Source organism: Peromyscus maniculatus, chromosome 22, assembly GCF_049852395.1.
Source record: "Peromyscus maniculatus bairdii isolate BWxNUB_F1_BW_parent chromosome 22, HU_Pman_BW_mat_3.1, whole genome shotgun sequence".
NCBI classification, from domain to species: domain Eukaryota; kingdom Metazoa; phylum Chordata; class Mammalia; order Rodentia; family Cricetidae; genus Peromyscus; species Peromyscus maniculatus.
This window is the reverse complement of record NC_134873.1, coordinates 22449609-22472295: the sequence shown is the minus strand read 5'-3', so window position 1 is coordinate 22472295 and position 22687 is coordinate 22449609. Positions and strand designations below refer to the sequence as shown.

The 22687-nt window shown below is 43.6% G+C and overlaps 2 long non-coding RNA genes across 4 annotated transcripts in view; one reads left to right on the top strand and one right to left on the bottom strand.

Annotated features, from left to right (window-relative positions):
• The window catches only part of LOC143270226 (uncharacterized), a 351249-nt gene that overhangs the window by 185301 nt on the left and 143261 nt on the right, over positions 1-22687 (top strand). The window lies entirely within an intron of this gene.
• LOC121825111 (uncharacterized) lies at positions 6999-22473 on the bottom strand. The gene is made up of 3 exons (XR_013047276.1): positions 22336-22473; positions 21903-21991; positions 6999-11612 (listed from the first exon to the last, which is right to left on the bottom strand). It is a non-coding gene; the product is annotated as an uncharacterized LOC121825111 (long non-coding RNA).

The window sequence follows — 22687 nt, the reverse complement described above, 5'->3', positions numbered from 1 at the left end:
TAACAATGAAAATAAGTCAATTTTGTTATGAACTTTCTAAATATCATTTCAGGGTCTCAATTTTATAGCTTTGTATACAGACACATGCATGCATGAAATAATGTACGGTTGTATTTGCATTTCACAGAGTTGCTTAAATGCTAACTCAGTCTACCAAAACTTTTGCAAAACTCATAATTAGATTTTGGGACTCTGTGTAGATGAGAAGATGGATGGAATACTTCATTCCGTAAACACATTACATTTGGTTCATGGACCATTACTCTGCTTCCAGTGTTTTGCTACAAGCATCGTTTTATATGTTTTCTGATTCACATGTGCAAGAGTACCTTGAGCTAACTAGAAGCTCATTGTTGGGTCATTGGATGGGTTAAGTGTCAAGTCTACTAGTGTTGGATGTCCATCTGAAGCGAGTTTACCAATTTGCACATTTTCTAGCAATGTAAGAGAACCTTTATACCCTCATATCTTTACCAACATGTGTTAACTGTTGTGAACTGTGTCCTGGCACTTACAGCAGGCTTGCCTGCAACTCCTCCAGCTGAAATAACAGCTCTTACTGTTGTGACAGCTCCCATCACAGGCATTCACCTCTGTCCCAGCACTGGATGCTGAGTTATGCTCATCCTCAGAGGAGATAGATGACCTGATAGTGCAGTGGCTTGGCCAGGGATGGAACTGTGATGGGGACTCATCCCTATCTGACTCTAATCTGAGTACAATTGATGTGACACTCCCCCCAAACCATGTCAACTACATTTTGTGGCATCTTATCCTCTGTTTTTTTTTAAAAAAAAAAGTCTGAAAGATTAAAATCTATATATAAAAAAGAGAGGTCTTGGGGTTGGAGAGATCGCTCAGTAGTTAACGTGGTTGCTGCATTGGTGTGAGGACCCCCATTTGCAATCAGTACCCGTGTAAAAGTGGAATGTGGCAGCACACACCTGTAGTCCCTATAGTTGGACGAAGAGGTGGATTGATCCCATGAGCTCCCTGGCCAGCCAGCACAGCAGAAATTTGAGTTCCAGTTGCAGTGAGAGACTCTCTCAAAACCACAAAGAGACAAGCACAAGAGAACATGTCTGACATTGACCTCTGGCTTCCATACGCACAAGCAGGGGTAAATTCACCCACACACATATGTGCAGATTTTATATATATATATATATATATATATATATATATATATGTGTGTGTGTGTGTGTGTGTGTGTGTGTGTGTATGTATGTGTGTGTGTGTGTGTGTGTGACATACACACACACATACTTCATATACCACAGACACACAAAGAAAAAGATTAAAGAGTGGACGAAACTAAACCAAGAAGGAAGTAATGTCCTTTAATCATTCTGGTCCACAGGAGGTTTAGTAGCCACATGACCTTGCCTAAAAGGTGGCTGCTGTATATTCCATCCCATGTCTTTTCCCACCCCAGCTGTGCTCCATCCTTGTAGTCTCCCAGGGAGGAGCCGAAGGGCTTTCACAGTTACGGGATGGGGAAACAGATGTCTGCACCTGGCCTGCGGGGCCCAGGCTCCCACCTCCCATAGGCTACCCAGAGGCACATTTCTTCCCTCACCTGCTCTGTGAGCCCTGTGTGCTGCGGCGTACTCCCTGGGCTAAGCGTTGCCTCATCTGACAGGCCATAATTTGGGTCATTACACTCTCCCATGGGCAGTAATGACATTTTTTCTTTTCTAGACACGACCACTGTGCAGTTGCCTCATGGGAGAGAGAGTTGATTACTCCATCTCCCTGGCGGTACTCCTGCAGTCCCGTAAGCACACAGGGCAGCATCTGGGGGCTACTGCCTAGGGCAGGTCAATCGGTCTGCTCCGTGATGCTTATCTTCTCTGTCCTGGGGCAGGGGTGGGTCTGATCCGAAGGGTCACATTCTGAAAGATGGTGGCTTGAGAATAGTGTGGGAATTGGCCGGGGCCACAGGGAAGGAGTGCTCACTCCAAAATAGGTGTTTGCTTTGCCCAGGGAGACGCTTGTGTGAACAGGTGCGGAGGGCTGAGGCTGAGAGACGCTCCTGATGTAGGAGAGTCGTAAAATGACCTGTCCCGGGCCAGTTGTCTTCAAAACTGTCATTCGGATGAACACTGGGGAAAGAAGAAAAAAAAAAACAAACAAAACCCTGTCCTCAGGGGAGACTGTAGCAGGGGCGTGCTGGAGGGTACAGCCAGCATCGAAGGCCCTGGGTGTCTCGGGTGAGAGGCAGGCTAGTGACAGGTACATCTAATTCTGGCTTTACCTTCGAGTCCTGCCGGACTGTCAGCTTCCCCCAGAGCAGCACTTAAGAGACACAGAGTGGCTGGTTGGATTAAACATGCTGACCCAGAGGTCAGGTACAATGGGATCCAGTGGTGCTCTGCCAATTACTTCCTTGGGAATGTTGGCGGGATGTCATCCCATGAAGCCAGTGCCTTAATTTGTCAAATGAGAGAATGACTGCCGAGTCTTCGAGTCTTTCACACCGGGGTGGTGTTTTACGACTCTAAGAAGGGGCCACATTTCCATGAAACTGCCGGAAGGGTGTGGCTGCCTGTGGCAGATACCCCTTTCTTCTTGGCCCAAGAGCCCTGAGCTGCGCATGACCCTTGGTCATACTTTGCACCTGCTCTAAGCCCTGGTTATGGGTCTGCCATCGTTATTTCTGGCTCCTATACAAATGTTTCATGAATCATGTGGCTTAAACAGTGGGGTTTTATTTCTTGTGGATCTGGAGGCTGGATTCCAAGGCGTCCTCTTTCAGGTTCTAGGTGGCTGCCCTGCTGCGTATGTACTCGCCTGTTAAAAGGATGGCAAGAGCTCTTCGGGTCCCTTTCATAGGGCTGTGCATCCCATCTGTCGGGACTCTACTGCACTTTTCAGTGACCTCCTTAAAGCCTTATCTATCATCTTAAATGTGTATGTGTGTGTGTGTGTGTGTGTGTGTGTGTGTACATGTGTGTGTGTGTGTGCGTGTGCTCATGTGCATGTGTGTGTTTTGGGAACAGGGTAACTAGGATTTAACACAGGAACTGTGGAGGTTGGAAAAACACAGACATTCAATCTGTTGGAGAAGTGACATCTTTGTAAGCCCCCGGGAATCTTATTTGCCAAACTGAATCAACTAGACACCGCTTGACTCGCCCCTGCTTTGTTTAGTATTAGCGATTGAACCTGAGTCCTAGTTAGGCACATGGTCTACCATTGACTATATCGTCAGCTCCTGTTTGTACTTTTCCTTTTGATATAGACTCTTTCTTAAGTGGCCAGGCTGGGTGTGAACTTATCCTCTGCCTCAGCTTCCAAAGTTTCTAATATCACAGGCCTGGACCCTTTAGCTGTGTCTCCTCATAAATTTGGCTTTCAAACTGTTAGTAGTTTAACTAACTTAAATAATTTTATTTTAATTCTTTTAATCACCTTCCTATTTGGAAGTCACTGCTGGTTGTTTCTCTCTGGAGTGCTTTCTCTGTTAGTGAGAAGCATGGATTCAGGTACCTTTAATGTGGCTAAATCCCTTCCTTCTATGAGGCCTTTGGACTCCAGGCTGGCTCCAAGTGATCCTCCCTCTCTCTTCATAATCATCTAGTCTGTACAATGAATGTTCTCAGAAGGGTCCTGGTATGTTATTCTCTCGAAACACGAGCTCCAAATGTTTGCTCTTATTGGCTGAAATCACAGGATGGATTGGATGAAGAGGAGATTATAGGATGCACTAAATGGGACCCTGCATTCCTGGGCATTGTGATACGAGTATGTCTACCCTGCTGTCATGGCTGGCTTGGGCTGCTTCTGTGAGATGGAATGCCCCAAGGGAAAGACATAACTCTGGGAACTTTGTCAGATATTCAAACACACACACACACACACACACACACACACACACACACACACACACACACACTGTAGAAGCACACACATATACAAATGCACACACATAATGCAGAAGCACATAAACACACAGTACACATACACACATACACACACTGAAAAAGTACACACACAAACATACACACTATAGAAACACACACAGACACACACTGCAGAAGCACACCCATACACAGCCACAAACACACATTGCAGGAGCACACTTGTACACAGCCACACACGCACACACTGCAGTAGCACATGAACACACAGTACAGATACATGATCACATTGCAGATGCACACACATACACACATGCACACCTTTGTTGAGAGCCAGTGGTGAAGAGTGAACTTGATCCCTTCTCCTCTGCTTTTCAGCTCTTGAAACTGTTCATCTGTCTTGCCGGGGTCATTTAGCCCGCTGGAGATGAGCACATGGGTGCAGCATTATTTCATTCTGCTCTGGGGCTCTGACTCTGTCTGATTTCAGAAGTCACACATCTACAGTGCTCAGCTACTGCATCCTGGAGAACAGGGACTTTTACCTTCTCCAGTTTGATTTTGTTCCATACCTTAGCACAATTAATGGTTTGACACGAGATGAGTCATTGTATTTTTACTTTTCCAGTTTGATTTTGTTCCATACCTTAGCAAAATTAATAGTTTGACATGAGACGAATAATTGTTCCTATTAAGTAAGGCGATTGGATAGGATCACCACATTCATTTTTTTTTTTTTTTGAGGGAAAGATTACCTATGGTGGACAATGGGGCAGCACCTTGAATACCAGGAGTTGGCATTAGCCACGCCTGGCTGGACTGGCAGATTTGTCTGCAGTGTAAGAGCTGTCAAAGAAGCCATGCTACTGAGTGAGCTGATGTCTCCTTGCCCAGGGTATCAGAAGTTCACTAGATGGTAATTTAGGGTCCCTGGAATCTTCATCTCAATGTCTGCATACCACCTCCAGGGCTAGATAAGGGCAAAATAAGGGCAAGAGCTATTGGGAGAGGAGAAGATCTTGGAACCAGTTCAGGAGTCAGTCTAGCTTCTAGTCCCAGGGACAAACCATCTGTGACACTGAGGGGGATGTATGTGGCTTCCAGGCCTCGGTATTTTCAATGTGACAGAAGGATGAATTCTAAACTCATTTTCTGATTTAATAGACTGATTGCAGAATTTTCCCATAGAGAAGCTGGGGACATGCTAGTTCTCTCAGGTGGGAGGAGAATGAGCTCCCGTCACAGCACTGGAATGCTGGGACTTCTTCTTGTTGCTGCCCCCCAACTGTCATCTCTAAGTACTGCCTTTGGCTGAAAGAGACTTCCTGTCTGAGGTTACCAATTCCTTCTCTGGAGGAAGATTTCCCCTGATGTCTCCATCCAATGTTTTGATAAATTGGACAGAGAGGCACTAATCATGCTCTATTCAACCTCTAGACCATTCTCCCTGTAGATAGCAGATACCTGATGTAAAATGACTCATTGGAGGAAGGGTTTATTTGCCTGGCTGATGGTTTTAGAGAGTAGTGTCCATGGTGGTGAGGAAGACATGGCAGAGTTGATGGTGTTATGGGCTTGGTACTGGAGCCCTACGCATCTCAAAGGAACACGGGGCGCAGAAAAGAAAGTGTAAGCGCCCATCCAACCTCCCACTCCACCAACCTTTTCATTAGTATAGAATCTTGGGCCATGGAATGGTGCCACATACTTTTAGGGCAGTTCATCGTCTTCAGAAATGTTCCTCATGGACATACCAAGAGGACCGCACAAATGCCCCGGGCATCATTAATTCTAATCAAGTAGACAATTAAAAGTAATCATATGCCTTCCAGAGTATAAAGAAGTCATGACAAAAAATCTATGAGGGATACAGACCAGGATAGTAGGGACCAGGATAGTAACAAGCCTAGGGAGTCCTGTTAACCGTGCTGAACTTAGGGGGGTGGAACATGGAGAAGGTCAAAGGGTTCATTGTGATAAATCTCAGACAACCTGGCAAGGCCTGTAGGACTTGATTCTAACATGTCAAGGTGGCTCTGAGAAACATGAGGAAAGCTATGGCTTATATTGTGAAGGTAGAAATACAGAGTTCTTACAGCAGGGGAGGGGTCAAAGGGTTAGGCATGTTAGACTATGAAGCACCCTGTAATCTGGAAAACTTGCCAGCTGGCTCTGCTTCCTGGGTAGACCCAGAAGATGCTATGCTTCTCAGAACAATAAGAGATGCACCAGAAAAAGGAAAATGCCAGCATCTCCCGTAACTCATCAGTGGCAGTCTCCGAAGATATATGCTGACAGATGAAGTATTTAGAGAACTAATAACAATAAGGTGATCCAATTCCCCAGAAGATAAAGCAGGGGCAGCAGTGCCTGGTGATGAGAAGGAAAATGTTCAAAACTATGTTAATGAGGTAAAGCCACAGTGGTGTGCAAGTGCTGCATCCAATTAGGTAGATCCATGGGTCTGGGAGCCAGCATGTTTTAGAAGAAATGGCTGATCTCATCAGTCCACCCAAACTACTTAGGAGAAGTAGAGCTTTCTCTTTCTGCAACTCCGTCCTCCACAGTTTTAGACAATTAGGTCCTGGCTCATGGTTTTAGAGAGTAGTGCCCATGGTGGTGAGGAAGACATGGCAGAGTTGATGGTGTTATGAAGTGACAGGCTGGTACCAGTGAGGTTAACCAAATTAAGACACCGAGTTTCATTGCCAACCAGGCTTTCAAATTTCATGTGTGACTGGATCAGCAGGTAAGAGAAGAGTTGAGGTCAGGTGGGGGACAATAGACTGTGATAATTCAGGGCTGGATCCTGAAACATAACAGAGACAGAAGAAGTGGGTTTGACTTGGGTCTTTCATGGCACTCCTTTCCCTAATTTTAATAGTAGATGGGCAAGCATGGTAGCTGTGGACTGAGAAAAGTATGGGGACTACAGGCTGAGACCCATTAAGAGGATATAGGCCATGGCAGCTCCATAGTAGAGGTACTGGTGGAGGGTAAGGAAATTGAGAATGCAGAATACTTTTGTCAGTTAACATTTGAGAATAGCTGCAATTTGTTCCGCTATTATTCATTTTAGAAGTTTAGCCTCCTGTAAATGTTGGTGGACCTGATCTCAGAACACTTTTTCTTGTCCCCCCTTTTTAAAAAAGATACTTTACAAACAGCATTAAATGTTATTCACCAAAACATTGTATATTTTGGTACACGTGGAATTTTACATCTAGGTCAAATTATAACACATCCAAAATTCACCATTTATTCACATTGTTACAGAATAACATCCAGGAGATTGTGTAAGTAAAATAAATGACATTGCTTTTTAAAATTAGCTACCTTTGTTGGGGGGGGGCGGTTCATACATGTATACAATGAAATTTGATCATACCTAGCTCCTATTTCTCCCTCTGATTCCCTCCTATCGCCCCAACATGCCCCTTCCCAACATCTTGTCTTTTGTTTTAGGGGGTTAGCCCACTAAGTCCAACACAGTGTGGAGCCACGCCCTACAGCATGGGAAACTATCACTGGCCACATCCTCCAAAGAAAATGATTTGCTGCCCCCATCTCAGCAAATGGCCACTGCCAATAGCTCCTAAGGAGACTCTGGGGCCTGGAGATGATCGATGCCAGATTTTTGGCCAGCTTGATCTTGTGCTAGGCTATGCTAGGAACCACAACTGTGGGGAGATCTTAGCGGCAACAGCCTCATTGTGTCTGGAGGGCAGCATTTTAGAGCCCTCTTCCCCATCCTCAGCTCTTACGTTCTTTCTTCTCCTTTTCCTCAGTGTAATCCAAGCCATGGTAGTTGTGAGGTTAATGTCTCATTTAGGGCTGAGTCCTCAGGCTGTTATTCTTAGCACTTGGACTAGTTTGGCATCTGTCCATAGGCTGCGGACCATTGCAAAAAGACATTCCACTGACCAAGATTCAAAGTATCCGAGATCTATGGTTATGAATGCAAGTACTTGGAAGGCAGTTTGATAGCATGTCATTTAGAGAATAATAAGGGCCTATGGCCTCCTTAGCCTTGGGCTTTTAACCAAGGTAGCAGTACCAGGGACAGAATTCTTTCCTTGCCATATCTTTCCTGGGATAGAATCTGATTATAGCTTGTAGCCTTCTACTGCCAGCCCTCTCTGAGACCTGTCCTTCATGGTGGAGAATCTCTTTGCTTAGGTAGTCTGTTCCAAAGGACTGGCCACTGCATACTCATAAGGGTCAGCCACCTCCACTTCCCTGTGCACAGTTCTGGAAGAACATTCCAATTTCAGATTTCCCTGTGGGCTGCGCTGAGACCTTGTAATTTCATTGCTTCTAAATTTCTCCCATTTCCTATAAAGGCTCCCTCTCTTTCTGCCATGTATATGTCCTAAGAGTACCACCCAAGACACATCCTGGATGTTGCACTCTACCTCACAGCCTCCTTCCTGTCTACCCTGCCCCATGCTGTACCAATACTTTTCAAACACTCAGAATTATTCAAGAATTATTGTGATGGCAAGATTATCTATATTTAGGTGCTCAATAAATCATGTTGTCTGCACTGAAAATGCACAGGATATTTTTATATGCCCGTGGCTTCCATCTCCTTGGGAGAATATTCATTTAAGTTGTTGAACTGTAATACTAAGCACAACCATACTAATTCTGTCAGAAAGAAAAAAAAAGCCCAATCTTTTCCAGAAAAGAGCAACGGGACATACTGCTTTCAGGGTCTCTCTTTTGGCTTATTCCATATTCATTAGTCTAACCACCATAACTATTGGCTTATTTTCTATCATTTTTTTTTCCAGCCAACTTGGAGAGGAGCTATGTGAATTGTGTACATTTTAGAAATTTAATCAGTCCAGCTTTGACAGGCATAGTCTACACTAGAGGTCACTAGACTTTGTGATTTTATGATCCGGAAAGGGAATGTTTTATACTTCAGGGCCATACGGCTTCTGTGACAGTGTTTTGACTTTATTATTGGAGAGTAGAAGATGCCAGAGATGACATGACATGTAAATGAATGGGAGTTGCTGTGTTCTAACGAGATTTAATCCATAAAAATAGCTGTTGGAATACATTTGGCCTGCTTGTCATCTTTAGCCAATGTCTGGCTTATAGAATATACAGAAGTTATGAAATATGACAGCTACTCATCCTCTGGCCAGAAATTAATAACCCCCTGTGCTCTGTTCTGTGTCCCTGGTATCACAAATTGACCACTGAGATATCCTACCCATTCATTAGTTGTTTTTTTTTTTTTTTTTTTTTTTTTTTTGTCAAATAATAAGCTCCATACATAAGGGTTTTAGCACCACAAGGATAAACAAAGAAGCCTTACCTTTTAGGGAATAGTTGGGGTGAGTCATGGAGTTCCTTAGCCTTATGATGAAGGACCCATGTAGGCCTAGCACAATGCAAAAGTGGAGGATGAGGTGGAACATTCCTCCCCTAGAATGTCGAGAACCCAGCTATCAGCCTGGTACATCTATGGGTCACTTGCAGAGAAGTTGGCCAAGGAAGCTGTGATAAGAGATCCATCTGGAGGATGGAGCAGGAACCAAAACTACTCTGGCTACAGACCAGATGAGATCAGAAAAGCAGAGTAGTTGTAATCAGAGTTAGGCAGACTAGAAAGACCAGAACAGCGAAGGGACGTGGGATAGAAAAGGAGTCCCACAGACTGAAGTCCAGTGGGAGATTTGTCAGCTTGAGGCAGGAATTTACAACAAAAACATGTTAACTGAGCCAGCAGGATGGTTCATCAGGTAAGGGAGCTGGCTGCCAAGCTTGATGACTGGACTTTCTTGAGACAGTCAAAGAAAAGAACTGACTCTCACAGGTTGTCCTCTGACCTCCACACATATGCTCATGCTCATGCTCATGCTCATGCGCTCTCTCTCTCTCTCTCTCTCTCTCTCTCTCTCTCTCTCTCTCTCTCTCTCTCTCTCTCTCTCTCAAACACACACACACACACACACACACACACACACACACACACACACACATCAGTCAATAATGTAAGGATGGAAACATCTTACCTTCCCAAGTACCCCTGTGATTTAGTGTTTTACCCATCAGCTATAACGATACCCACTCACTGTACCTTGGCAATCATCCTATGATCTTATTTAAGTGACCCTTTGGGATGTAACTTCAAAGGCTACTCCCGTCTTTATATAGTTTCTGCAGAGACACTTAAGTCAGATTCTCTTTTAAGTAGTCTACACCCATACTTGAGTGTTCCTCATATTTTCCTGTGCGTTTCTCTTTCTTGCACCCAGCTCTTTCATGTTTACATCTCCATTAAAATAAATATCTTCCTGGTAAACTCCAACTCTGCCTTCTATTGGCTTGCCCTGATATTTTTTTTCTGTAGCTAAGAGTCCTGGCTTCACCTGAGTAGAAGTATCTGACCAGAGCTCACCAGGCTGTTTCTGGCAGCAGGATGGTACTGTCCAAGGCCCACACCACACAGCCGATGCAAAGAACAGAGAGGCAGTGAGGCTTGTATTTTGTAAAAGCAAGCTGGATGATAGTATTGGATTGGCAGGTGGCTGAAATAAAACTACAGTGTTTCATGATAGCTCATACAGCCTGCCTTCGAGTTGTTTATTGTTTATTCATACCCAATTTTCCTATAATATGAACATCAATAAGACAGAAATTCATTTTTTGTTTCTCATTGTTCTTTTCCAAAGGTATGGGATAATACTGGGCAGTGGCAGGCACGAGGTATGTACTCAGTTAATGAATAAAATTACTGAATATAAGTTTCTCTTTCATTGTGAAAAGGAAGATGGTAATGTAAATTTAGTTTCTATTTCCTCAAAAGGCCTAGAAGCGGCAAATATCTTTAGTAAATTGTTTTGCAAGCATTTGGGCTGTGGGAAGATCCAAAATGACATAGATTGACACGAGCGAAGATGCAAACTGATAAATGTTGACATTCCTACCGAGGCGAGCTCCCAGGACTGCTTGCAAAGAATGCACTGGGAACCCTGGTCTGTGTGGGTATTACGTTTTGCCATCTCTGTTTTACTTTATTCTTTGACAATTTCATGCATTCATATAATGTTTTTGATCACATCTGCTCTGAATTCCCCTATCTTATCTCCTACCCACTCCTCTGGATCCCCCCCCCCCTTTTCCCAATGCATCTTTCTCTTCCGTTCCTGTATTTAAAAAAAAAATAACACTGAGTTTAATGGGAGTTGTTTGTGTGCGCCGTGGTGTCAAGTTATCTACTCAATTATAGGCAACTTACTAGTGGCATTATCACTGAATAAAAATGATTGCCCCACCCTCAATGGCCATCACCTGCCAACAGTTCCTCAGTGACAGGTGATGCTCCATGCAGTCCCCTCCCATCTGGGTCAGAATATCGATGCAGGTAGCCACAGTACGGTGACTTTGTACCTACGATGGCCATGTCATATCCAGGAGACAGTGTTTAATGCCACTCCTCTCCATCTTCAGGATCTTTCCTCCTTTCTGGCCCCTCTCCCATGTTATTCCCTGAGCCTTGGGGTTGAGATGGGATGTAGGTGTCCCATTTAGGGCTGAGCAGTTAACAGTCCTAGAAGTCTGTATTTTTAGGTCCAGCCTTGTACTTACTTATGTGAGCTTGGCTGTACAACTTCTTTCTCTCTCTCTCTTACCTCAGTAAAGTTCAAGGGCTCATAGTAGGTGCTCAGCAGATGGGCTACATGGTAGCTACAATGGGAGTTAGGAGTAGATTCCTTGTGACCCGCAAAGCTGGAAAGGAAGAAAGTGTTCTAATGTAGTTTTTCCCTCCAGGCACAATATGACTATCCCATTGTGATCATGATGGAGCCAGGAGTAGTCTTGGCACCTCTCAAACTACTGCAACAAAATAAGTAAAAGATACAGTAACAGCTCTGCAGCTGGTGATGATAACAAGGGAGTTAACTCTGCCTAGTGGAAAAGAAGAGAGAGAGAGTCTCCAGATGATGACTTGGGATTTCATGTATCCGTCCTACCTGTCCTGAAGCTGCGTGTGGCCTTGGGAGTAGTACGAGAGTACTTGGGAGGTGGAAGTTTTGCTAAAAATGTGACTCAAGTAATACAGCTTTTATGAGGTCATTATCTATGCCAGAGTGGGACTTTGAAGTGGTAACAGCTGTCTTGGGGTCACCTACACTCCTGTAACTAATCCAGATAAACTCACTGGCTAACCGAGTTGGACTCAGGTGGAATTATTTCATTGGTTTGATGTTGGTGCCCCTTCTCAAGAGGTGGATTGGCATTTGTTCATATCTTCCCTAGGAAAATAATGCAACTTGAGACTCAGAGATCAGAAGGTGAAACCCTTAGGGTAAACCATCTCTTTTCACCTTTAATGCTACAAGATGATGGCCAGAGGTCTTCTGGGCCTTCTGTGCTCACTCTGCCCTGGCTTTGTACAAGCTTTTATTTATTACTCAGTGCCTAGTTGTAGGCAAAGACATTCTGACCAGCTCAGGGTCAGCTATAAACCTGTACCCTTCTGGAGAATAGTCATCTGTTGAAACTAGATGTTCCCCAGTGGGAACAAATTCTGCATGAACTCCTTGCTGGACAGCCATTCCCCAGGCACTGTGGATAATCTCAGATGTCTGGGAAATCCTGACTCTAGGGATCATAGGACTCCTGCTTAGAAGCAGATCATTTTCTTCATAGTAACTACCTGGTCCCTCTCCTCAGAGCTTTTCTCTATTAAATTTTTCTCTACCTGTTTGGGTCTCGGTTGTGGACTGATGGTTTATACATTTGTGTCTCCTCCAAACTGATAGTAACCAAAATGACATGAACTTTTCTGTTTTTGCAAAGCCTGTCACTGAGTTGCGATTGACCCTAGGACGATTTAGAGAAGCCTTGGGCTGTACTTTAAGTAGCCAGCGGTGAGGAAGGGACACTTCTGCTTTCTTTCCTTAGCCATGGTGGCCAGTACAGAGACTAAGTGAGGCTGTGAGCCAGACAAGGGAAGGTGAGAGTTGCAGGTAGCCCTGTGAGCGGTGTCTGGCATCTGTCTGCATCTTTAAATTGGCATTAATTCCTGGGTTTTGAGGGTCTGAAAAGGATGTGCACAAGGTCTCTGTCCTAAATGAATTCTGTTGAATGAATATACCAGTAGAAAAGGAGATCTGATTGTTCATAACACCACATACTGGTTATGCTACCTTGATTAAACTACTGTGGAACAGAAACTCTCTAAGTATGTTCTCAGCCAGGAGCAAACGTACAGACCTCATCTGGTCATTTGAGCATTCTAGACATCCCTCTGTGGGCAAAATAAGGAACCTCATGGGAAAACTCACGCTAGGGAAGGAATGATGAGGTGGGGGTAGGATGAGATTTGTCTTACTAGGAACCCTCAGTGATGGCGGGATAATTTTAAGTACCCACTGGTATGGGCCACTGATGTGTGAGTGGAGAGAAGGAAGCACAAGATGCCTCACTTGATGAGTCTCTGAGGTACAGGCAGAGCTTTACTGAAAAACTCTAAGCAGTAGAATGCTGCAATGGGCTCTTACTGGCTTCTAAGACTTGTCAGATCCAGGTGTGAGCATCATGTCCCAGTGACATAGATGTGGTAGTTTGAAACTGGCCATGTCAAAGGTAGTTCACCATGGAAATTTCTAACAACTGTCAGTCAAGATGATGTTTTTTTGTCCCCTAGAGGGCTGGTTATGAAACATTTGCCAGAATTCTCCATACAGGAACCTTTGTGACCTAGTCTTCTCTCTGTTGCTGGGGTAAACCACTCAGACAAAGAGTTACTTATGGACGAATCGCTTGATTTCAGCTTACAGGTTACAGTCCGTCATTAAGGGAAGTCAGGTTTAGAACTCAAGCAGGAACTTGAGGCCGAAACCACAGAACACTGCTTGGTGGTTTGCTTGAAGACTCATTTTCGCCTGCTTTTCTTACATAGCTCAGGACCACATGCCTAGGGAATGACTACACCCTCAGTGGGACGGGCCCTCGCATGTCAATTAGCAGCTAAGACAATCTCCCACAGTTACATCTGCAGGCCAAGGTGATTTGAGCAAACCCTCAGTAGCCTGCCTTCACTGATTCATCTGAAAATGCCTTGGTTTATAACATTCTTTCATTCTGTTGATATCAAGTTCAAGTAACACTTCCATGCAGGAGCATGTTGTTGGGCAACCTGAATTCATGTTTCTGGGACATGGGCACACACATTTAGCTCAGAATAAGCTCTTATTCCCTGTGTGGAAAAACGGGCCATGGAAAGGTTTCCTTTGGTTTCACGTGAAACTTGTTATGCAATAGACTTTGCAAGGCAGAGGCGGAGATGGGCATATGAAAGGGAGGATCTGGGGGGGGGGCAGTTGTGCACTGTGATGGGCTTACCATGCTATTTGTCTCAAGCCAGTCTCCCTTGCTTAAGTACCTATTTCTCTTTCATAAAGACTTCATGCCCCATGAGTGATGTCATGGTTTGTGTGTGCATGTACATGTTGTCTCTTAACAAACTGCTGAAATCACCAAATAATAAAACTAGTATTTATGTGCCCTGTATTGGTTACTTTACTCTTCTCTGTGCCAACATACCTGACAGAAACAGGCAGAAGGATTGATTTTTATCTAATATTTTCAGACTGTCTAGGACCTCATAGCTAGTGGGAACCTGAGAGAGCTGTTCACTTCATGGCCAACTAGGAATCAAAGATCCAGAAATGATATGCCCACAAGGGGCCACCCCTAGTGACTTCACTCTTTCAACTAGGTTCTACATCTAGAAGCATCTACAGCCTCTCAAATCAGCTGGACCGGCTGCGGAGCAAGTGTTCAAAATATGAGCTAGGCAGGACGTTGTAGATTCAAATCCAGCATTCTCCTCTTCTATGGACTGAGTATATGTTCTTGAATTGGTATGTTGGAATTGCATCACCAGTGTGATGGTAGTATGGCCGTTGCAAGCTTATAGGAAAGGAAAGCAAATTTCAGGAAAGATAAGAGATATGTGGGGGTCCTACAGAGTGTTCTCTGAGTAGCATAGTATATAACTTCTATGCGATAGGTCCTCCTCATTCAACTCGACCACCCCCATAGTGTTTATCCCAGACATGTAATATGCCTTAAGATACAACTTGGCAAGCATTGTTATATCAGCTCATCCTTTATCCAGAAATTGTTCCAGAATGTCTACTTAATCAAGGACTAGGAGAATGCTGAAGCAAAAAAGAGTGGAAACCCAGTTTTGGTAACGAATTTACAGTTTGGCTTCCACCAATTATCTGTAGCATTTGGAATTACAAGCTCATGTTTTTGTAACCTTCTCATTGGGATTTCACTGACAGCCATGGTCTCTGCCCACACTGTAATAGTTTTGAGGATCACATAGCAAGCCTCAGGCATTGAGCTTAACATCTGTTTCCATTTCAAAGTCTCACCCACAAGTTATCACCTGCCTCTGCCCGTGTGAAATCGAGCCCTCGCTTGTATCTTCCAGATCTAGATAACCTTTAAAGTGCAGGTGCCATTTTGGTTGGCCCATTTATCTATGGTCAGCTTTACTTGACATTTTTATCTTGATGAGCTTAATATTGTAGATTTCTGGGCAAAGGGATGAAGCCTGTGGTGAAGGCTCAGAGCAACATGGGCTTGTAATAATTTTCAGCAAAGAAGGTGGAAACAGATCACACCCAGAGATTAAAGAGCTGAGAAGCCCCAGAGTACTACAGAGATAAGGGCAGGTGGCTCCTTGTTCTGAAAGCAGAGAGGAGGAATAGCTGCCCCTTTTCAGGGAGAAATGGGAAATTTTGTGAAGATTGCAATATATATATATATATATATATATATATATATATATATACATATATATATATATGTGTGTGTGTGTGTGTGTGTGTGTGTGTGTGTGTGTGTGTGTGTGTGAGATATGAAGATAGCACAGGGATAGACGGGCATGAGCAGGAATAATATAGAGCGGGAAAACTAGAAACACAGCTAGGGAAAGCCATTTGCTCAGGTCAATGGCGGCATAGTCTGATAAGAGGAAGTAACAAGAGAAGTCTAGACTGAGCAGTTGTGCTTGGTACAAGAAGCCTTTAACCCCAGCACTCGGGAGGCAGAGGCAGGCGGATCTCTGTGAGTTCGAGGCCAGTCTGGGCTACCAAGTGAGTTCCAGGAAAAGGCACAAAGCTACACAGAGAAACCCTGTCTCAAACAACAACAACAACAACAACAACAACAACAACAAAAGAAGCCATAGAGAGACCATTGGTGGGTCAGGTCGGGACAAGACATGTTTGAACTTTTATTTTAGAAATATCACTGGCTTTGATTGGAAATTGGTTTGTACGTAAAGCAATTAGTAAGAGGCAGGTGACCGAGTGGGAAGCTGTGACAGTTGTCCAAGGAAGGGATGGAGAGGATAAACTAAATTAAGGCTAGGCTGGGGCAGGATGGTGGTGGTGGGGTGGGAGGCAGGGGGGAATGGGAAGAGTGAGAAAGACATTTTGGGGATTTCAGGAAAAGGACTCTTCAGTGACTGATCCATCATGAGGATGACAATGTGGCCAAGACTGGTGACTCAGTTATCTGACAGAGGTCAAGACGGTGAGCTATGCCTGAGATGGGGAATCTGTGGAAGGAATGAATGGTTTTGTTTTTCCTTGATTTTGTTTGGTGGTAGAGCTTAGTGAGGACAAACTTGTTTCCACATGAACTGAGGCATGTGAAGAAACCAGAGGTAGTCGGATATTTTGGTCTAAGACTCAGAGAGGAAAAAGAGATCTCCAAGAATAAGTCTCAGAGCAGACTGCGAACATTTACAGGACAGACTTATGTCAACCAGCACTTGAAGGAATCTGAGGACAGAGTATGGAACAGGAAGAATCCAGGGGAATAGGACAGCACAGAAGCCCAGAGGAGAGGACGTCTCAAGATAGACAGCTCTCTGAGCAGTGTCAAGTCTGTCATTACCCCATGTGCTCCTGCTCCACATTTCAGGGCGTCTTGTTTTTTATTGTGACCTCAATTGTGTGTAAAGCTATTGCAAGCAGGCTAAGAGAGTGGTCTGCACTTCTTTGGGCTATGGTGGAATTCCCAAGTCTCCATAATTAACATTCCAGAAGAAAAGTAGGATACTTGAGCAACTGAAAATGTACATTCATTTCTATTTATCCATTTATATATTTTAAAAAATGTTCACAGAGTGCCTATTGCTTTTTAGACTCTGTATTCTTGGCCAAGGGAAGAGGAGGCTTTAATTAGGAAGATAAATATGAAAGAAGTGGGGGGAAAGGTAAAAGATCAATAAAGGTATTCAAAAAGGTCACGAGGAATCATATTATTAACTATCTATTTAAAAAACTTTAGTATCCAAGTCTGCTTATAAATATAAATACATAATTTAAATGAATTTTTCTCATCTGGGCTGAAAATATTCTCTCCAAGAGCCGAATACCACCTAATAAAACCTCTAGGTATCAGGCAAGAAAAGTCTTCTTTTGATGTGTTGGTTAGGGCTGTCCAGAAGACTCTCAAAACATTAAGAGTCTATTGTTAATGTGCTTGGTTTGCTCCCCCGCCCCCAAGTAGAAGGTAAGTCCCTGTTGCTGAAGACACTATGTACTTCAGACACAGGGTCCAGAGGCCCCTGAGTTGGAACTGACCTGAATACTCCTTCCTGAGGACTAGCTTTCATGCTATCAGAAGGCACCATGCAAGCTTCCAGAGGATGGAAGCAATCAGCATTCTTACCTGGCGCTGATACTTATAAACCATAGTAATGGCCATCATGGCACAATAACCCTAAGGGTACAGTAGGTACATGCATACTTAGATGGGAGCCAACAGCTCTGTAATTGGATTTAAGATCTACTCAACAAGAGAGGAATCATGCCTGGTACTAGAATCCAGCCAACTATCTAGGGATAATCAAAGTTCTTGGAAGAGACCCTATAACCACCCCTTTACTTAGTCAGCATAATCCTTAACTATATTATAAATATTTGTTCTTGTAACCACAGATAAATGTAGTCCTCACCCCTCATCAAGGAAACTTCTTGCAACGGATGGAGATGATTATAAAAAAAAACCACAATTAATCAAAATGTAGAGTTGTGGAGCCCAGTCGTAATAGATAAATCTACAAAACACTCTAATACCTAGGGCTTGGGGACCATTGAGAAAGAGGGAATGGGAAGGTTGTAAGAGGCAAAGAATTGGGGAGTTCATTGTGAGATCATTTCTCCTACTAATGTCAGAAGCTAGACCCATGAAGTCTCACCAGCATAATTGACTAAACATGAACTGAACAAGGACATCAACAATAGACATGCCAAAGAGGACAGGGGAAATCCCATGAGGCCTCAACCCTAAACAAAGAACCTCAGGCAACTAAGGAACAGGCAAGAATAGCATAAATGGTCTTCCACAGGGGAAAACACCCCAATTGGTTATCTAATACTAAATGTTTAGCCCTGAAAACATAAATACAAATAACATTATACTGTCTGAGCAAAGAGAGGGGGAGGGAGAGAGAGAGGGGAATAAATGCAAAAATCAAAAGAAGAAGCCATGAATTTGGAAGAGATCAGGGAGGAGTATATGGAAAGGTTTGGAAAGGGAGAAAAAGGAAGAGAGAGAGATGATGTAACTAAAATTTCAAAGTAAAAAAAGAAAAAAAAACAAGAGATGAGTTTGGGAGGTGGGGCTGGATAGATGGCTCAGAAGATAAGGACTTGGTCTGATTTTTGGCACCTATGGCAGTTCACAGCCAAGCCCAGTTCTAGAGAATTCTTCAGCTGTTTCCTGCCTCTGTGTTCAGGGCACTCATGAGATGCACTTATATATTCATGGAAAAACACTTATACATGTAATAAAATAAATCTTTGAGAGAAAGAAAAAAGAATGAGTTTTGAGTTTCTCTGAGCATTGCTGGGGAAGCCTACCATGTAGATTGGAGGCATAAAGGTGGAATTGAAGAAGGTTAAGAGATGTGGATGTGGGTCTTAATGCTCAGATTCTCCGAGGTGGGCGGTGTAAAGGGTGGGGCTTGCAGATGACTCAACAGAGGAGAGCAAGAATGACTTTTCCTTGCTGGGCACCAGACATTAAAGGGACCAGCTCTTGACCACCAGTGATGATTGTCCCTGGCACACAGGATTCCAGAGTTGTCAGGTGGCATGTCTGTTGGTTTATTTAATTATTTATGACTGGTCATCTCAGAGGACAGTTTCTGCTCCTCCTCGAGATTTCTCAGCAGAGCACTCAGCCTTTCCAAGCTCCCGATTTTAAGGCTGATCATGTTTCTTCCCTCCCCAGAAAAGGACTATTTGCATGTTTTTTTATGAGTCTTATTACATAGCTTTATGACTTGTACATGTAACAACAGAGAGCAAGACGTTCATGGTATGTGTCTCCGGAGGAGTCATCAGCCGAACATAAAAATGTAAATCCATTTGGAAAAAACACAGGCCAGTTATTGAGAGCGAAGCCAGCAGAACATGTGTCCCCTGTGAATGATTAGCAAAGGCCCAGCGACACACGCATCCTCCGCTCGGACGGACTCTGCAGACCATCTGGAAACGCATGACACTTAATAATGCAGACTAATAAAATCAACCCAGATCCCGCTTACAAATGAAATAAACTGGAGAGTGAGGGATTACAGCGATCAAGAGAGAATGGGAATGTTTTCTGCACATTTGAAGCGGAGCTAGAGATGCCGAGAGGGCAAGGAAGAGGTGGCCAGAGATTTGTGGGCCCATTTTGTAAATCCTGAGCACAGCCAGCCATTTGAAAATGAGAAGGTACAGACGCTATGGCGGTGAGTCTTTCTGTAAAACTGACCTGTTGAAACCCTCCAGGAATGACTGTAGTTGCTCTGCAAAACAGATATCAATATCTAAAAATGCTTCCTGCATTTCCCCCACAAAGCAATAAGACACTTTCAAGCCAACAGCAGCATGCTAAATGGTAAATGGTATTCTCTGCTCTCTCACCCCTAAAACTACAGCCCAAGACATGAAAAGGTAAGAGAGATCAGGGGTCATCTGCTGCAACCCAGTGGGACCCTTTATCCTGATAGGGCAAGCCAGAGAAGCTGGACATTGTTCATTGCATTAGCTTTTTCTCTTAAACTCTTACAGGTCTTTCATGAGCAATTAAGACCATTATTCGTCTGACTATAAAACAGGGAACCAAGAACCTTGAAATTTTATGTCACATATAATTGAGAAGCAATTTAGCTAGAAGGACTGTGGCTGGGAAGCGAAGAAATAAAGCGTTTAGAAGTTCCATGTTGTAACTCCTCTGGTGCTGATCTTGGTGATGGGTGAGTTCAGGGTTAACTGTTCTGCAACAGGACTCACCAGAGACTACCTGGTAAGACTGGGAGCTTTCCTAGCATCAAGTCCATCCTAGAAATATGTATCTGTTCCTCCAACTCCTTCACTGAGTTCTAAGATTGAATCCACCACCACTTCTCTCTCTTGGTGTGTCAATGAAATATCTATTGGACCTATTTTGGCATGGCCTTGTTTGAATTTGGGACATCTTGTCAGGATCATGGTGGCATCTTAGTAGTTGCCTCCTGGGACTTGTCAAGGAAGATAGAACTAAGGGTAGAGAAAGGCAGAAAGAAAGGCAGAAAGACAGATGGACATGAGGGGAAGAGGGCAAGCAGGGAGAGCGGGGGAAAGGAAGGAGAAAGAAAGAGACAAGACCTAGGAAGAAATGGTGGCGAGAGGCCATTCAGGAGTAGAATTACTCTTCCCACTCCCAACCAGAGTCACTCCATATTGCAGCAGGATGGAGGTAACTGTTTCATGCGCCACACAAGCAAGCCACCTTCCCTATACTTAGATGGAGTCTGATAAGATCATTGGATTCACTAGGAAGAACAAGGATGGAGTGTGAATGGCCACACTTTTCAAAGTCTGGTTGTGTTCATGCCTGATGTCGTCTGGGCCTGTGGACACCTCTGCTAACACTAGGACATGCTCTGGAACAAGGTTTGCATTAACTCTATTGTTGACTTATAAAGGAGGAGCTTGGTGGGCAGGGGATTGGAGTTTTTCATTACTGTAGGTGCCTGCAAATCCTCCAGCTTCCCATATGTAATCCCAATGAATTCATTAATTTTACCAAGCTCAGACCATTGGAATCTATCTGGTCATGAATCTTGCTTTATTTGAACTGAGGAAGTTTCTTTTGTCTACCAAGGAAAGTCTCTCAGTGAGCTCTACACTTCAGAGGTTCCTCATGAACATCATTGGAAAAAAAAATGCAAGATGTCTGCAGGTCTTGGTTCCCTGCTGGGAGCTGAAGAAGAGATTCCATTTTTTCTCATCTTTCCTATCTCCTAGAGGCTACTTGGCATTTGTTTGTTGGTTCAAGGCGTCTTCTACCTTCAAAGTCTTCCAGGCCCATCCGAGTCTGTCCTGTTTCCATTTACAAGTATCTCTGGCATTACTTTGGGACCATTTAGAATCTAAACTTTAAAGTCAGTAATTTTCCTCTTCAGTTATATCTGCAACTTTAATTTCTCCTTGTCATAGAGCTTGATATATTCACATGTTCTGGAGATCAAAATATAGGCAACTAGGAGGGAAGTGTTATTCTGCTTCCCCCACAAGGTAGAAATTCTTTCAGCCTTCACAAAACAAAGAAAGAGAAAGAGACTTGAGTCTAGGAAGCTGATGTCCTAACATTGGCCATTAGTACTGACCATTGGCACAGCTTTGTGCTCAATATGGTTTGATATCCAAAAGTTTCTGGGGTTATTAAGGTGTTGAGGTCCCGAGTCCTGATCTTCTGTTTTCCTGGGTTTCATTACCTTCACTGAACTGTACACTAGACACTGTACACTAGATACTTGACTCACCCAAGGCATCATCTTCATATCATATTCTCTCTCTCTCTCTCTCTCTCTCTCTCTCTCTCTCTCTCTCTCTCTCTCTCTCTCTCTCTCTCTCACACACACACACACACACACACACACACACACACACACACCAGAGTAAAAAAATCAAAGGCTGCCTTCATAGCTCAACTACATATACTTACCAAGTTCTAGAATTATCCTCCTGAAGATCTGACACACATCTTCTCTCGAGTCTCATGTGATTGTGATAGTCACTGTCATTTCCTGGTTCCTGTAATTAACCAACCATAGCCTTTTCCCAGGTCAGCCTCCCAAAGCTCTATTCCTTAAACCAAATCTTTGTAGACACTTTGTAGGCAGAATTTAGTAGTAAATGCTAGTCTTGTACTATAAGTAATGCAAGTCTTTCCTAACTCTAACTCTCCAATCATTCTTAGCCTCATTAAGTCTTTAAACTCTTTTCCTATGTACTTTACATCATTGGATTTAATGACATCCAGGTGATAACTGCCATGTTCTATAACAGTGATTCTCAACCTGTGGGTCGAGACCTCTTGGGATGAATGACCCTTTCATGGGGGTAGCCTAAGCCCACCAGAAAACACAGATACTTACATTATGGTTCATAACAGCAGCAAAATTGCAGTTATGAAGTAGCAATGAAAACTGTATTAAAGGGTTGCAACATTTGGACTCTTATATGTAGTAAGAAAACTCCACAGAGGCTCAAGAGGTAATCTATGGAATATCCACACATTCTTTTTCGGTTTATATTTCTTCTATTTTTTTTTTCAGAGCTGTTTATCATGGTAGGAGTCACTTCCAAATAATCACAAAAATCTGCTTCTTGCCTGGTCAGGCTATTTCAAAGCCCCTCTGACACACACACTTTGCTCTGGGTGGAGGCTGCTCCCATTGTGACTACCACCCATTAAAGCCAAGTCTGAATTGTCTAGCCTCCTAGAGA